This window comes from Caretta caretta, chromosome 5 (genome assembly GCF_965140235.1).
Source record: "Caretta caretta isolate rCarCar2 chromosome 5, rCarCar1.hap1, whole genome shotgun sequence".
Lineage (NCBI taxonomy): Eukaryota > Metazoa > Chordata > Testudines > Cheloniidae > Caretta > Caretta caretta.
Window position 1 is genome coordinate 31,072,895 of NC_134210.1, and position 17,108 is coordinate 31,090,002.

General features: G+C 45.2%; 1 long non-coding RNA gene across 1 annotated transcript; it reads left to right on the plus strand.

Moving 5' to 3' along the window:
- The first annotated feature begins 3,181 nt into the window (after positions 1-3,181).
- LOC125637042 (uncharacterized) lies at positions 3,182-14,587 on the plus strand. The gene is made up of 4 exons (XR_012668396.1): positions 3,182-3,550; positions 3,653-3,717; positions 8,487-8,709; positions 10,387-14,587. It is a non-coding gene; the product is annotated as an uncharacterized LOC125637042 (long non-coding RNA).
- Positions 14,588-17,108: the final 2,521 nt, after the last annotated feature.

A 17,108-nucleotide genomic window follows, 5' to 3' on the forward strand; every position in this document is an offset into this window, starting at 1 on the left:
AAATTTTCAAATGGTCCTTTTTATATAGGTTGTATTTTAATCCTTGCATGGCAACTGTAGAAAGAGCAAAGGAAGCAGAATCACTAATAAACCATATTTAACTGCTGTGCTCGTATCAATATTCTTAGTATGCGAACAAGGAGAAAATTAGAACCATGTTGGCTTTGGCTGTATGATTACGTGATGGCTCACATAATAAAGCCAATGTTCTCTCATGAAGAGAACAAGTTGTGTACAAACAAGGTTATTAAAGTAATAAACATTGAAGAATGAATGACAGTGGGGCACTGAGATAGCTTTGTGCCTTATACATCTCAGTTTTGTTTATGAAGAGCAGAGGTGTTACATATAGGACAAAAGTCTGTTCTTTGCAGCATATGTACTTTTATTGAATACGCTGATGTGTGAATTAGCTAGCACTGTGGATATTTTGCAATCAGGCTTTAGATCTGTGCTCGTAAAGGTCCTACAAGGTCTCTCTGCTTCTTGACCCTCTTCTCCATCTCCCCAGTTCTATGCTGATTAGACCCGGAGAGCTGGTTTTTGTCCAACCCCATCTCTCTTGTGGGAAGGAAGTCACAGAAGGACAAAAGGTCTGAGAGGGCTTCACAGTCAAAAAGAGATGACTACAAAAAAGATTGTGGTTGTTCTCTAGTTCAGTATAAAATTGTTATTCTGTTAAATAGTGTAACTGATAGTTTCTATGCTCCTAGGAATTTTTTTTAATTAACAGCTAGCACACATTTTGAAAAGCTCTAGCAGATGTTAAAGTTGTCCCATGCAATAATAGCAGTTTCCTGTTTTCTTTATTAAAATATTACAGATGTGGATAGGAAGAACTGTTTGAGAAATGTTAAATCAGAAAATCACAGTTTTATCGTCATTATAGCCTATGAGACAATTAACGTAAATGTTTGGGTTTTTTCTTTTAGGAGGGATTTACTAACATGCAGACACCACAGGAAGATGACTTTTGCCTTTGATTTATAGGCACACCAACTCTTTATTTTAACATCACCGTTCTCTTTTTGAAGTGTCAGTTTAGAACTGGTTTGGTACTACATGCAATTTTAAAAGCTATAATTAATGTATTTACAGTACATGTAAGTGCTAAGTATTGCTAAAATCACCCTTGTATTGCACAGCATGGCCCACAGTGGTCATCAGCAGGAATCTCTCTCTACCCCCTGCTCCCATTTCTTGGCCTTGGGATTTTATGAGGGTTCCAGGGCCATCTCATCCTAGTGGACAGGTAGTATGACATGCTGACAACAGTATTAGGTCCATGGTTGAGATTCTGCTAGTCTCCCTGGCTCAGAGGGGCCTCCTAGAAGTACAGGAAGAGCCGTAGGCCACAACTACAAGACAGACTTGTGCCTTTTGTGGTTAGTGCAAGCAAACAGCAAGAAAGGGAGCATTGTGACCATTACGGGCATACTTTAGGGGAGTGCCAGCTTCCCTCAATAAGCACACTCTGTCTCTGGATAGTGACAGCTTTACCACGCACCAGTTATGCCGTGTCTCTAGCATTTCCTAATCCTGAGAAATTGCTGGTTTTGTAGTCATTTGAGTTCCTAGACCTCTTTCAATCTGGTTTTTGGCCTGACTGTGGTATTGACACTTCACTGATTCATTGGTCAATGAATTTCTTGCCAGTAAATGAAGGTTAAGCATCTGTGTTTAGATCTGTGAACAATCATCCATGTGGGTGACCCCGAAGCGGTTGAACTTGCCTGCAGACCATGAGAGTGGATGGAGTTCTGTTTCCCTAGACGATGCTATTGCACAGTTGCCCATCTGCCTGTTGAACCCAGCCTGTTCAATGGGTATTGGAGACCACTATGGAAGATCACATTGCTATCATCTCAATCTCACTATCAATCTCACTATCTCACTATCTCACTATCATCCGAGACTGAGGGAAAAGAGACCGCTGTGTCTGTGTTCCTAGTGCTTGCCCACAGAGGCATAGATGAGAGTGGGGGTTTGAACCACAAAACAGACAATGACAGTATTGTTGGTACATATAGAGCAGGGGTCAGCACCCTTTCAGAAGTGCCGAGTCTTCATTTATTCACTTTAATTCAAGGTTTTGCGTGCCAGTAATACATTTTAACGTTTTTTAGAAGGTCTCTATAAGTCTATATATTATATAACTAAACCATTGTCATTTGTAAAGTAAACAAGGTTTTCAAAATATTTAAGAAGCTTCATTTAAAATTAAATTAAAATGCTGATCTTACGCCGCTAGCCCGCTGCCAGCCTAGGGTTCCGTTCACCTAGGCCAGCAGCAGGCTGAGCGGGTCCTGTGGCCGGGACCCTGGCTGGCACGGGGCCGGCAGCCAGAACTCCAGACTGGCAGTGGGCTGAGCGGCTCAGCCCGCTGCCACTCAGCCCACTGCCAGTCTGGATCCTGGCGCTGCCCACATAGAGTGGGTACCTACCTTCTCCCTGGTTCTAGCCCATTCTCTTCCTCTCTCTCTGCACTGAGCTGAGGGTGGGAGTGCACTGAGCACAGGGCTGGGAGTGAAGGAGCAGGTTGGGGTATAGGGTCTGGCCAAGAGCTAGAATGAGGGAGGGGGCTTAGGGTTGGGGCAGGAGGTTTGGGTGTGGAGTGCTTACCTGGGCAGCTTCCATTTGGTGCGAGTGTGCAGGTGCTCCCGTTTGGTGCTCAGGGTGGGGGGTGCAAGAGTCAGGACACAGGGTGTGGGGGGCTGGGTATGTGTGGGGGTGCAGGAGTCAGGGCTGGGGTCATGGGGGGATACGGTGATCAGGGCAAAGGGCTGAGGGTGTGTGAGGGGGTGCAGGGGTCAGGGCATGGGGTGTGTGAGGAGGGTGCAGGGGTGAGAGCTGGGGTTGTGAGGAGGGTGCAGAAGTCAGAGCAGAGGGCTGAGGGGGGTGCAGGGGTCAGGGCAGAGGGCTTAGGGTGTGGGCTGGGGTCGTGGGGGTGCGCCCAGCCCCTTGCCCTGAGCGGCTCACGGCAGGGGGCTGGAGGGGATATGCCCTGATTCCACCCCCACTTCCCCAAGGCCCCGTCCCCACCTCTTCTCCGCCTCCTCCCCGGAGCAGCGAGCGCGTGGCTCCGCTTCTCCCCCTCCCTAGCAAGGGCCATCAGCTGACCGGTGACAGAGAGGGAGAGGAGAGGAGGGGGGGCAGGAACCCAGCACGCTGGTGGAAGAGGCGGGGGAGCTTGCCTGCCCTGAGCAGTAGCCGGCAGGAACAAGCTTCTTCACCCTGCCCCCACTGGGTGGGGGGTGGGGGGCAGAGAAGAGCAGGCCGGGGCAGGCAGGACTTTTAATGGCACGCTGCTGCCTGGGCGGCTGGGACCCTGGCAGGCAGCAGCGTGCCATCTTTGGTATGCATGCCATTGGTTGCCGACCCCTGATATAGGGGAAGCACTTAGAGTGTAGTGGGGTAGTATCTGTCCCCTCTGAGTGTGTATCCCATGGGTAGCTCGAGAAGAGTGGAAGGATTTAGTCTCTTGCAGACTGGTGGACCTGTGTTATTGTTGAACACTCTTCTCTCGAATTAGCTTCTACGGTCAGTCTGGGTGAGACAATCTGTTGCCTTTCATGACATGTTGTGTCACTGTATCACCATAGTACATAAGCCAGTTTGAGGTGATGCTATAAACTTTTCTGTTTACTTTCAGGTCTTTGGCTGAAGAGTGAGCATGGGCTGAATGGAGATCATGAGCAAGGGAACTCTGGCTTCTAGGTGTGTTGGGTTGAAGTAGCTGTATGTGCATTTTATAATGGCTACATCTTTTTAATTAAAAAGTAAATGAGCATCTTGATAAGGAGTCTGAAACTAAACACCCCTTCACCCAATGTGGAAAGCAAAGAGGTTTTTCCCATGGCAATGTGTTCAACAAATTCATTGTTAAGCTGCAAAAGATGGCATTTAAAACATGGGGCTAGATTCACAAAGGGGACTTAGACATTGCAATGTCTAACTTTTAGGTGATCTCCTGCCTTGTGGAATTCACAACCCTGAATTAGGCTCCCAGGCTTCCCATACAATGCACGGGGAGACTTAGGAGTCTAAAAAGGGGATTCACAGAAGCCAGCAAGCAGAGTGGGGTGCTGCCTAGAATAGCCAGTAGGAAATGCGAAGGAAGAGAGTGGCGCTTGGGCTACACCACTCATAATGAGCACCTGTTTCCACTCAGGATTCACAGCCAGGAATTCTCTCCTGAGTTAGGTGTCTAAGTCAGTCCTTTCTCAAGAAAAACTGAAAGATGGTGATACCCCTCCCTTTATATTCTATATCCCAATGTTTGGAGCCCTCAGGATGAGGGACACTCGGGTTGACATTGCTGCTGTGCCTTATTAGAAGCAGAGACTTGAACTCACACACACCCTCAGATCTCCTGCCCCCCAAATGCGTGCTCTAACCCCTGGGCTATAGCGTATTATGGGGTGGGGTATTCTCTCTCTCCTATTTGAAGCTGTTACACTTTGTATAAATTCTTAAACATTGGAGCAGGGACTGGAACCGGGCTCTCCTAGGTGAGTGTGCTAAACACTAGGCTAGAGTCTCACTCACAATGGCCCATTGAAGCATTTATACGAAATGGAACAGCTTCCACCGGGGAGCTCGAGAGAGTCCTACCTCAGCATAGTCATAGCCCAGTGGTAAGGATATTTACTTGGGATGTGGGAGACTAGGAGTCAAGTCCCTGCTCTGAATCAGGCAGAGGAGGGATTTGAATCTGGTTCTTCCACATCTTGGATGAGGGTGCTAACTATTGGGCATAAGGGGGGCATGGGTACCATGACAACAATGTACAAGATCTGGTAAGTGTGCTCTTAGGAAGCCTCTGAGTGTGCCTACTGCATTGGGCCCTGCAGTGAGATAGTTGGGAGAATGCCTGGCTTGTGAATCTTGCTGGGGCTTAGGCGTGAGGTTGGCACCAAACTGCTCAGTGGTGTCAATTAGGTGGTTGTGCACACGCTCACTGGCAGAAATGTAGGTGCTCTGGGGACTTTCAGTGCCTACAGGGTTAGGCAGCAGCTGAGCAGTGGCTTTGTGAATGCCACTGGCATCTAAATGTTGGACTTAGGTACTTAACTGCCTCTTTAGGTGTTTAAGTCCCCCTTGTGCATCTGGCCTTTGTTGTTTTTTAGGCCTATGATTTTCTAGTCTTCCAAAACTTGTTTGTTTGGGTCACAGCCAAAACTTACGTAATACTTGGGGAGCAATTTGGGTTTTGATCAGTGTGGCTTGAAGTTAAACAACTCCGGAGCATTATGCTCTTTGCAATGAATATTTGCCAGTGTTTTAAAGTTAATTAGTATTTTTCATTTCCAGACAGAAGTCATCCTATCCCTCTTTGGTCCACTTATTTTCAGGATTTGCTTCCCATGTGGCATGTATTTTTAAGAAAAACTTTAGTATTTGGCTTGGAAAAAATTGGTACAGTTTACTTGGTGGGTGAAAATGGCTTTCAAATGTTTCCTTAATCATCTATACTTTGCTTTGGAAAAAGTGGACATAGATGATGGAATTGATATGATAATGGAGCCACAAAAAATCCTGGAGCCACAAAAAAAATAAGCTTTTTTCACTATAACATTTTATGGACATTAAACTGTGAAGAAAACTAAATTAGTATAGTACAGGGGAGACTTTCAAAGGCACAAATAAGAGTCAACTTTTATTAGAACTGGACACTTAAGTGCACCTTTTTGTCTTTGAAAATCTTTCACTCTGTACCTTAACATTGCATAGGCATTAAGATGACAGACACTGCAAGATACTTAGTCCAATCTGTATTCTATATGTTCATAATTTACATTGCTACTAATGGGAATTGTGTGTCTGTTTTGATGGGAGAACAGAACCTTTAAATGTACCTCACTAGCTGCTGAAGTTGAAATGAGGAACACAGGATGCAAAGTAAGAAAAGGCAGGATTCTCTGTCAGAATTAATCAACTTTAAACATTTTACTTTGAACTTGAAATTTAAGCTCTATAATTTAAAATAAATCAATCTTCCCCTTTCTTGATAGTATTCTTGTGGGTGATAGATACATTTGGACTAAAAGAAGGGACAGGTGATATATATATATCTGGAGATTGTTTTCACCGAAAGGTGTAACCCAAGATAATGTGACACAGGAGGTAGAGCATTTTGAAGAGGAGACTCCTAGCTTGGATCTTGGCTGCCCTGAAGGAACTGCCTATGCTCACAGAAGGGACACACTCTAAAAGATTGTCACCCCAAATAGTATACACACCTAGACTCTCACAATAGAGGGTGCACGATGTGAGTTATCACAAGATAATTGCCCAGCTTGGCAATGTTAACACTTTACCTTCAGTCATCAGAAAGCATAGTAACAAATGCCACCAAGGCCCAAATGATGCTGTATAGCTTGCATAAGAGCAGTTACAAACATGTATTTTTTTTATGCCATTTCCTCTTTGCATCTTCACATTTTGCAGTTAATCACGTAGGTGCCATTCTTTGAAAATTTGGTCCAAAATGTCCTCCCGCAATTAAAGTATATCCTTGTTTTAGCCATAAAAAAGTGTACATCAAATAGTTTGTTATAAAAATAACATTTAATGGGAGGATACATTATCTTCAGAATGTGAAATGGGATTGTTACAGCATAGTTCTTTTGTAAAGGATCTTTCCTTCTCAGGAAAGATTGGCCTGCTCTCCCCAGGTACTGAGGGCTTTCAGTAACATGTCAGCCAAGCCCATGATGGCTTTTAACTTTTTTTCTATTGAGAAACCTTACTCATTGGTAGTGGTGGGGGTCCTAAAATTCTTCTGTTACTGAATCTCATAGCTGGCATTAGGCTTGCTTATGGTTTTTCCTGGAATTGGCACGTTTCTGGCTTCCATAGCTATTTCCCTCTATGGCAACAATGCTTTTAACTTTATTTTAAACCCTAAAGTGTTGAAAACCATCATTTGAAAATGTATAATAAAGCGTGAATGTTAACAGTAATATAGTCAAGAGTAAAGCACAATGTTGAAAGCAAGAGGTATAGCAAGAATAAGGAGACTGTATGTGGTGTAAGGTGGAAAAAAGCTATTTAAAAAAAGAATAAAGCAGAAATTAATTTTACAAAAAGGTCTTTAAAATACTTTCACTTAGTTAGGATTTGATGTCTCAGAATTAGAGAGCACTTGTTAGCTCTAGCTCATTGGACTGAATCCACCCCATGTCTGTAGTAGGTAAAAGTCTACCACATAATGAATGCCTATGTCAAATGATTTGTAGTTCTCAGTTAATATGTGCCATCAAACTGGAGACGTTTGCTGGCAGTCATAGTGAAGATGGCTAAGTCTGCTTGTTTGCAGCATTTTGGCAGGTCAGGACAGGCAACCACGTTCTTTACCTGTCTATACTTGAACATAATGATTCAGCTTGCAGAGTTTTGACTCCAGGATTTTTCACAAGCACTAAATTCACAACATGTACATTAGAAGATGTACCTTAAAAAACAGTTTGAGTTAGAACAATGCTTTTATAAACTGATTTAGACAAGGTACTCCATAAACCGCAGTGATAGGCAGGGTATAAGAACCTGAACAGAATAGAAACTAAAGAAACTGATGAAGTTTATTCAATGACGTGAAACGTGAACACGTATACTGTTCTCAACCAGGGAGATCACAGGATTCATTGACAAAGCAGATTGCTCCCGTTTATCCAAGACATTTTATAAGTAAGTAGAAGCATATAAAAGAGTGTGTCATGTGCCCATATGTTCATATTAGACACCCAAGAAATTACTGAAAGTGTTTTGAGACATTTGTTTTAAATATTATTGGTTTATGAGTTTTAATCTGTAACATAATTACACAGCGTGGAATGCTCATCCATTACCTAATTGGATTGTTTATTAAAAATCTAAGCCATTTAATAAATTTCCTTACCAACATTTGTTGATAAGGAACATCCTGTTTTCAGAGATGTTCCTGTTGTGTCTCTACCACATAGGCCACGTTAATCTATTTTTCCAGGTACTCACTCTTTACCTCACTCTTTCAGCCACAGAATTTGTCTTGGATTTCTGGAGTGGTTTGGTAATTGTATGTTTGCATATTTGTTCTGTCAGTGTTTAAATGGCATAGGATTTGCTAGAGTTGCTATGAAGAGTCTCAACTACCTGTGTTCTTTCTAAGAAATCTGAGTATCAGACATATCTCAAAAGGAACAACATAAAGATGATAAATTCAGCTCATGCTGTATGAAAATGTTGTCCTATTCCTGAGTCTGCCCTAGGAGATCTACCTTTTGGAATCATTCCAGAATGGCCATGTAGGGAGCCAGGGTGGCTTCCTGCTGAACCAGAGGGTAAAGAGCCACTCGCTCAGCCTGCGTGGGCGGGGCCAGACCAAGCTTACTCCAACCCCCGGAAGGGAAGGGGTGGAACAGGAAGTACAAAGGGTGGCGCCCTTAGCCCAGTCAGGGCAGCACCAGAGAGGGAGATAGACACAGATTGCTGGCTTTTCCCTTCAGACCCTTCTGCCGAGCCAGGGGAGGCCCTGGACCAGGAGAAACCTGACCTGGAGGAAGGACTGGGGCTACCAGGACTGCCAGCTGCCGAGTACTCGGAGGAACTAGAGGAGCCAGGCAATAACCTGGACCAGCGTGAGCCTGACGCAGAGGAGGAGCTGGAGCTGCCAGCAGCTGAATACCCTGACGAGCTGGAGGGACCAGAGGGACCCGCTTGAGAGACCAGGTAGGAAGTAGCCCAGGGGAAGAACTGCACAGCGTGGTGGGTCTATTTGGTCAGCATGTTGCGGATGGCTCCCTGCTGACCCAGTGGCGGGACTGTCAGGGCTCTGGGCTGGAACGCAGTGGAGTTGGGTGGGCCTGCGTTCCCCTATCCCGGCCAACCCGCCTTGGGGAGCAGAATCCTGACAATGCCGCAGACTCTGGCCGGCGCTCCCCCTGCCTGAGGGGCGCGCCGCAGACTCTGGCTGGCGCTCCCCCTGCCTGAGGGGCGCGCCGCAGACTCTGGCCGGCGCTCCCCCTGCCTGAGGGACGTGCCGCAGACTCTGGCCGGTGCACCTCCCGCCGCTAATTCCCCAGTGACAAAAAGGAGTGACCCAGGCCTGCTCAGTGGACCAATTGAAACCTGTCACAGGCCAAATTAGAGATCTGCCAAACACTGTTCAAACAACTCCTTCCAAATCATGTGATTCTCAGAGGTACCCTGTTAAATTTTTTCTCTCCAACTGAGAAAACAGAGATGGTTTCCCTACCTCTGTAGGCGGCATCCTCGACAGAACTGTCTATTACAGAAATGACTGAGCTCTGGAACCCACAAAAATGTCCTTGAATTTGGTTGCACTTAATTTCAAGTGTTTACAAATATTCCTTGGTGAGGATGCTTACAGCCCCCTCCACAAGGTCTCACCCCTTAACCCCACTTGAGATTACGTAGGCTGTTGCTATGCTATGCTATCAATATACTTGTATATTTTTCAGGAGCAAAATATAAATGCTCACAGTCAAGTGCAGCTTTAGATTTTTGCCAAGTGCAGTTATCTCCTTCCTTTCCTTATGACCCAAAGTGCCACGCAGCTCCCTTGGATTTGTGGTTTCATATGGATACAATGAAACCCCTTTTAAAAAACACTGTTAGTGTTGCTTTAAGATTCAAACAGCGTTTGTCGTGACTGACCTGGTGGTCTAATGGTGGTACAAAATTTGGGATTCCAGTTTGTGATAAAGTGAGGTTGTTGCTCCTTTATCTGCCCCCTTAATCCTGGGGTATGTCTTCACTACCCGTCGGATTGGCAGGCAGTGATCGATCCAGTGGGGATCGATTTATCACGTCTAGTCTAGACACGATAAATTGACCCCCAAGCGCTCTCCTGTCTACTCCTGTACTCCAGCACTATGAGAGGCGCAGGCAGAGTGGATGGGGGAGCGGCAGCAGTCGACTCACCGCGGTGAAGACACCATGGTATGTCGATTTAAGTACGTCAACTTCAGCTACATTATTCACATAGCTGAAGTTGCTTAACTTAGATCAATTTACCTCCCTCCACCCCACAGTGTAGACCAGGGCCTGGAGTCCCTCTTCAGCATGCCCTCATGGAGCAGTTCTTGAAGGAGCTGTCTAGCTATCTTCAGCCAGAAGGATAGGTTAATATGCTACAGGCCCTTAGCCTAGGCGGGAAGCAGATAAAAGAAGAGAGCAAGGGAAGGATCATCAGAGTACCTGGCTCAAAAAGTGAAGGCTTAAATACAAATAGTAATTAACTGAACCAGCCACTGGGTGTCACTTGTTTCACACAAATATACCTGAGAAGTTAATAGTCTGGCAGCAGAGAATTTGTGAGTCTATTCAAGATAGTACGATACAGATAGCTTCAGAGTGAATATCCTCTTTCTTTCCCTCCTGTAGCTGTCAAAGTGGGATACCTTGTATCTAAGTGTCAGCTCAAAGTGTGAGATATCTACAGCAAATAGTCACCTGTGTAACCCAATTATGAACCCACCCTGCCACACCACTTCTTGAACGGCATGCCAGACTAGCAGCTGCAGGAGGACTCTAAACCTGCCACGCAACTAAGCTAGCTTTTGCCTTGCTGCATGAATATGACTCAGTACATAGACATGGTCACACCAAAGCGTCTGAGTTTTTTGCAGCTGCAGACCTGGCTGAAACAGAAGGCAGAGACTGAAAGATGTGCAAATAGAGAGAGAGAGAGAAAGAGAGAGAATTGACCCCAAAAGCAAAAACAGGCAGAAAGCCATGAAGAAAAATTAAGACTAAGAGGAGAGATGCAACAAAGAGGATAAAGAAGGGAGAAAAAAAGGAAGGAGAAATGAGTGTCTTCAACCGGCCAGTAACTACATCAGACTTAATTAACTAAACTCCCCATCTTGGAGGGCTGCATGGATGCATTAGATTGAACTGTAATCTCACAGTGGTTTTAAGTGCATTGACATCCATAAAGTTACTCTTGATCTACACCATGGGAAGAGAGAGTGGAATCAAAGCCACTGTTTGTAGCCTGCTTGTTACCACGGTTAAGATGGAACTTTATGCCAGCAGCTCTACCAGATGATCTAAAAGGGGAGAGTCTCGGTTAAGCACTCAGGAGCTGGGTTGAGTTTCTCTTGGGCGGAAGTCAGTATGTGCATATGTAACTCAATTTGTGGTGTGTTTCATTCCCTCTTCTACAGTTTCAAGCTATAGATGTTCATCTTTATCTCAAATTGTATAGGCCCATGCTTTTAGCTCTGGAGATTCCCAGTTCAATCTCCCAGTCATGACCAAGGTGATGATTATCTCACACATTTTACGAGAGGACAAAACAGTTCATAACCAAATAGCTTGACTAATGGTGGAAAATGACTTTCAATTATAACGTTACAGAAGAGAATTAATGTATTCCTGAATTTTCTCTCCATGAATTCCAGGAGCTATAGTTGCTCTGGCTCCCTTACAAGCACTAGAGTAAATGGAACTGGAAGTCCTATGTCACGAGCTGATAAGTGAAAATATCTTCTTCTTGAGCAATATTACTGACCATTTTATTTTGATAGAATAGCAAGATTATAAATAGCAGGGAAACCTATTTAAGGGGTTTCTAGGGGTTAGCCAGCTTTTTAAAATGGCCGTTGGCACTTAGGTACATAAGCTCTGGGGTGAAATCCTGGCATTGATAAAGTCAATGGCCGTATTTCCATTGACTCCAATAACAGCAGGATTTCACCCTTTTCAGTTGTTCTTGAATTTTACAACATTTGATTCATACAAAAATCTAGAAACATTTAGGAAACGAAATCAAAATTCACTTTTTTCATGCATCTAAAACATTAGCCCTCATTTTATTCTGAATCAAACTGTACATGCAAAAATTAATTATTGCTATATATAGAAGCATGAATCAAATGCATTGGAATTAATTATTATTAAACAGACCCATATTCTGAAAAAAATCTTTCCTGAACCCCCTCTTCTGGCCTTCAGACAATTCACTACCTTGCCAAGCTCATCATCAGAAGGAAGCTCCCTGCTGACCAGGATACACCAACTCAAAGCGGCACCAGCCCTTGCAGAACAACAAATGCAAAACCTGCAGACATATCTTGACTGCTATGATGATCAATACCCGTCACAACACACTGTCAAGATCCATTGGTCCTATGCATGCCTGTCACAACATGTGGGGAACCTCATCCGATGTATCAAATGCCCCAGCAACAATGGAGTGGGAGAAACCCGACAATCACTATTCTCTTGAATGAACTCTCACAGAAAAATAGTAAAAGACAAAAATGCCATATCACTCATGGACAAACACTTTTTACGAAATGATCACTGCATATCTGACCTGTCAGTCCACATCCTCAAAGGAAACCTACACAACACTTTTAAAAGATGAGCCTGGGAACTAAAATTCATAACTCCACAAGACACCAAATAATATGGACTTAATAAAGACACTGGATTTAGAGTTCCTTTATCTCCTGACTGTAGAGGTATAAACTGCTGGATTTAATATATGTTGCAAAAGATAATTTAAGATGAATGCTGTATCTATTCCACCCTTGTATTCAGCTGTGATACTCTGAGTACCTTTTCCAGATCTGAAAAACAGTTGTGTTTAAGCTTGAAAGCTTGTGGAGTCTTTGACCAATAGAAGTTGGTCTAATAAAAGATATTACCTCACCCACCTTTTTCTCTCTAATATCCTGGGACCAACACAGCTATAATAACACTGCAAACAACTATTAAATGAGTCATTCTTAATTTAAAGCTATTATTAGTAATTTTTCCCTCTGTTTGCCTTTCATCATCTTGACCCTTTCATAGTATACTAAGGGTATGTCTACACTACAAAATTAGGTTGATTTTATAGAAGTTGATTTTTAGAAATTGATTTTATAGAGTCGTTTGTGTATGTCCCCACTAAGCACATTAAGTCGGTGGAGTGTGTCCTCAATATCTTGGCTAGCGTTGACTTATGGAACGGTGCACTGTGGGTAGCTATCCCACACTTCCCACAGTCTCTGTTGCCTATTGGAATTCTGGGCTAAGCTCCCAATGCCTGATGGGGCAAAAACATTGTTGAGGGTGGTTTTGGGTACATGTCGTCAGTCGCCCCTCTCTCCCTCTCTCTGTGAAAGCAACTGCAGACAATCATTTTGCACCTTTTTTCCTGGGTTACCCATGCAGACACCATACCATGGCAAGCATGGAGCCCGCTCAACTCACCGCTGCTGTTGTGAGCATCGTAAACACCTTGCACATTATCCTGGAGTATGTGCGGAACTGGGCTAAGAGACTCCAGCATGAGGATGATTGTGATGAAGACATGGACACAGATGTTCCTGAAAGCATGGGCTGTGGCAATTGGGACATCATGGCGGCAGTGGGGATGGTTGATACAGTGGAATGCCGATTCTAGGCCCGGCAAACAAGCACAGACTGGTGGGACTGCATAGTGTTGCAGGTATGGGATGATTCACAGTGGCTGTGAAACTTTCGCATGTGTAAGGCCACTTTCCTTGAACTTTGTGAGTTGCTTTCCCCTGCCCTGAAGCTCAGGAATACCAAGATGAGAGCTGCCCTGACGGTTGAGAAGCGAGTGGCGATAGCCCCGTAGAAGCTTGCAATGCCTGACTGCTACCGGTCAGTTGGGAATCAATTTGGAGTGGGCAAGTCTACTGTGGGGACTGCTGTGATCCAAATAGCCACTGCAATCATGGACATTCTGCTATCAAGGGTAGTGACTCTGGGAAATGTGCAGGTCATACTGGATGGCTTTGCTGCAATGGGTTTCCCTAACTGTGGTGGGGTGATAGATGGAACACGTATCCCTATTTTGGCACCGGACCACCTTGCTAACCAGTACGTGAACCACAAGGGGTACTTCTCAATGGTGCTGCATCACACCATTGGTGGTGGATCACAAGGGACGTTTCACCGACATCAACGTGGGATGGCCAGGAAAAGTGCACGACGCTTGTATCTTTAGGAACTCAGGGCTGTTTGAGCAGTTGCAAGAAGGGACTTACTTCCTAGACCAGAAAATTACCGTTGGGGATGTTGAAATGCCAATAGTTATCCTTGGGGACCCAGCCTACCCTTGCTACCATGGCTCATGAAACTGTGCACAGGCAGCCTGGACAGTAGAAAGGAGCAGTTCAACTATAGGCTGAGCAAGTGCAGAATGGTGGTAGAATGTGCCTTTGGACATTTAAAAGCGCACTGGCGCTGTTTGCTGACTAAGTTAGACCTCTGCGCAACCAACATTCCCATTGTTATTGCTGCTTGCTGTGTGCTTCATAATATCTGTGAGAGTAAGGGGGAGATGTTTATGGTGGGGTGGGAGGTTGAGGCAAAACGCCTGGTGGCCAATTTTGAGCAGCCAGACACCAGGGCGATTAGAAGAGCACAGCTAGGTGTGCTGTGCATCTGAGAGGCTTTGAAAACAAGTTTCATGACTGGCCAGGCTACAGTGTGACAGCTGTGTGTGTTTCTCCTTGCTGCAAACCTGCTCTCTTTGTTGATTTTAATTCCCTGTAAGCCAACCACCCTCCCCACTTCGATCACAGATGGCAAAGGAAATAAAGTAACTATTGTTTTGAAACCATGCATTCTTTCTTTATTAATTAAAAAAAAAGTGAGATAACTGACAAGGTAGCCCGGGTGGGGTGGGGTGGGGTGTGGAAGGAGGGAAGGACAAGGACACATTGCTTATGTCGCCACACTACAAATCAAAACTGTTTGAATGACAGCCTTCTGTTGCTTGGGCCATCCTCTGGAGTGGACTGGCTGGGTGCCCAGAGCCTCCCCCACCACATTCTTGGGTGTCTGAGGGAGGAGGATATGGAACTTGGGGAGGAGGGCAGGCGGTTATACAATGGATGCAGTGGGGGTCTGTGCTCTTGTTGGCTTTCCTGCAGCTCCACCAGACGCCTGAGCATGTCCGTTTGCTCCTCCATTAGTCTCAACATTGCCTCCTGCCTCTGCTCTTCGTGCTCACTTAATGCTTTCCTGGTATCTGCCACTGAATGCCTCCATGCATTAAGCTGTGCCCTATCAGTGTGGGAGGACTGCATGAGATCGGAAAACATGTCATCGTGAGTGCGGTTTTTTTCGCCTTCTAATCTGCGATAACCTCACGGATGGAGATGATAGGGGGAGCATATAAACATTTGCATCTGGGCGAGATAAAAAGGGAGAGTAAAATTTAAGAGGATACGTTTCTGAGAACAAAAGGGAGACTCTTTCACAGTGAATCAAGCAATTCACAGCACACAGAACATGTTGCTTTAGGTACAAGGTCTCATTTTGCCTTTTATATTGAGTGCCTGCTGTATGGTGAGACATCACACACGGTTGGGCAACAGAATTCGGTTTCCAGGCAGCCATAGTAAGCCTTTTGATATGCAGGGTTGGCTTCTTCTGCCTTCATAACATGTGGGAATGGTTTCAAACTGCAGCACCATCCTTTCCCATAGCAAGCAATGCCAGTTGGGTTTCACATTTAAAAGGAGGGGGTGCGGTTTTTGGGTGGATATGTAGCATACACCTCCCCTCACCCACCACATGGCTATTCTCCGGGATGATCCCTTTTAGTCAAGCACAAACAACCCAGCATGGATGGGGTCCTTTTACTGTTTCCTTACAAAAATTCCCCTATTTCCACCAGGTGACCATGAATGATATCATTTTCCTGAGGCTAACACAGAAAGATAAAGACCGAATGTTGCTTGAATGCGACCAAAACCCAGGACCTTTCGCTGCCATGCTTTGTGCTGCAATGATTCCAGACTACTTGCTACTGGCTTGGCATGGTAAAGTGTCCTACCGTGGAGGATGAAATAAGGCAGCCCTCCCCAGAAACCTTCTGCAAAGGCTTTCAGAGTACCTCCAGAAGAGCGTCATGGAGATGTCCCTGGAGGATTCCTGCTCCATCCCCAGACACGTTAACAGACTTTTCCAGTAGCTGTACTGGCCACGAATGCATCCCAATTCTTCAGGGCAAATCAAACATTAAACATTATTGCTTTTAAACCCTGTACTGTAGTTACAAATGTGCACTCACCAGAGGTGCCTTCTCTGGCTTCAGGGTCGGGGATCCCATCTTGGGAGGGTATTGGCTCCAGGGTGATGAAAAGGTCCTGGCTGCTGGGGAGAACGGATTCACTGCTTGTCTACTGCGCATTCTCCTTCTCTTCCTCATCCACAAAATCCTCCTCACTGTTGTGTGAGACTCCCCCCTTACAGGTGTCCATGGACAGTGGTGGGGTAGTGGTAGGGTCCCCCCCTAGAATGGCATGCAGCTGATCATAGAAGCAGCATGTATGGGGCTCTGACCCAGAGCGACTGTTTGCCTCCTTTGTCTTTTGGTAGGCTTGCATGAGCTCCTTCACTTTCATGTGGCACTGCAGTGTGTCCCTGTTGTAGCCTCTCTCCACCATGCCCTGTGCAATTTTGGCATATATATTAGCATTTCTTCTTTTTGATCAGAGTTTGGCCTGCACAGATTCTTCTCCCCATACAGCAATCAGATCCAGTGTCTCCCTTTCGGTCCATGCTGGAGCTCTTTTGATTCTAGGGGGACTGCATGGTCACCTGTGCTGCTGAGCTCGCCATGCTGACCAAACAGAAAATGAAATTCAAAATTTTCTGGGGCTTTTACTGTGTAGCTGGCTAGTGGAGTTCAAAGTGCTGTCCAGAATGGTCACATTGGAGCACTCTGGGATAGCTCCCGGAGGCCAATACCGTCAAATCGCGTCTGCACTACCCCAAATTCGACCCAGCAAGGTTGATTTTAGCGCTACTCCCCTTGCTGAGGAAGAGCACAGAAGTCGATTTTAAGAGCCCTTTAGGTTGACGGAATGGGGTTGGTTGTGTAGACACATTCATTTTAAAATCGACCTAATGCGGCTAAATTCAACCTAACCCTGTAGTGTAGACCAGGGTTAGTATGCTCAGAAGACTAAGTAAGAAATACTTTACATGGTCAGGTGGTTATCCACTTCTCTAGCTTTAGCCAAATACTACTCTCTTTCCGAAGACCCTGTAATCATTCCAAGCATTTCAGATCTGCTGCTTTATCACACGCTGTTCACAAAAGATGTGAACCTCTTTTGACTCTCCAG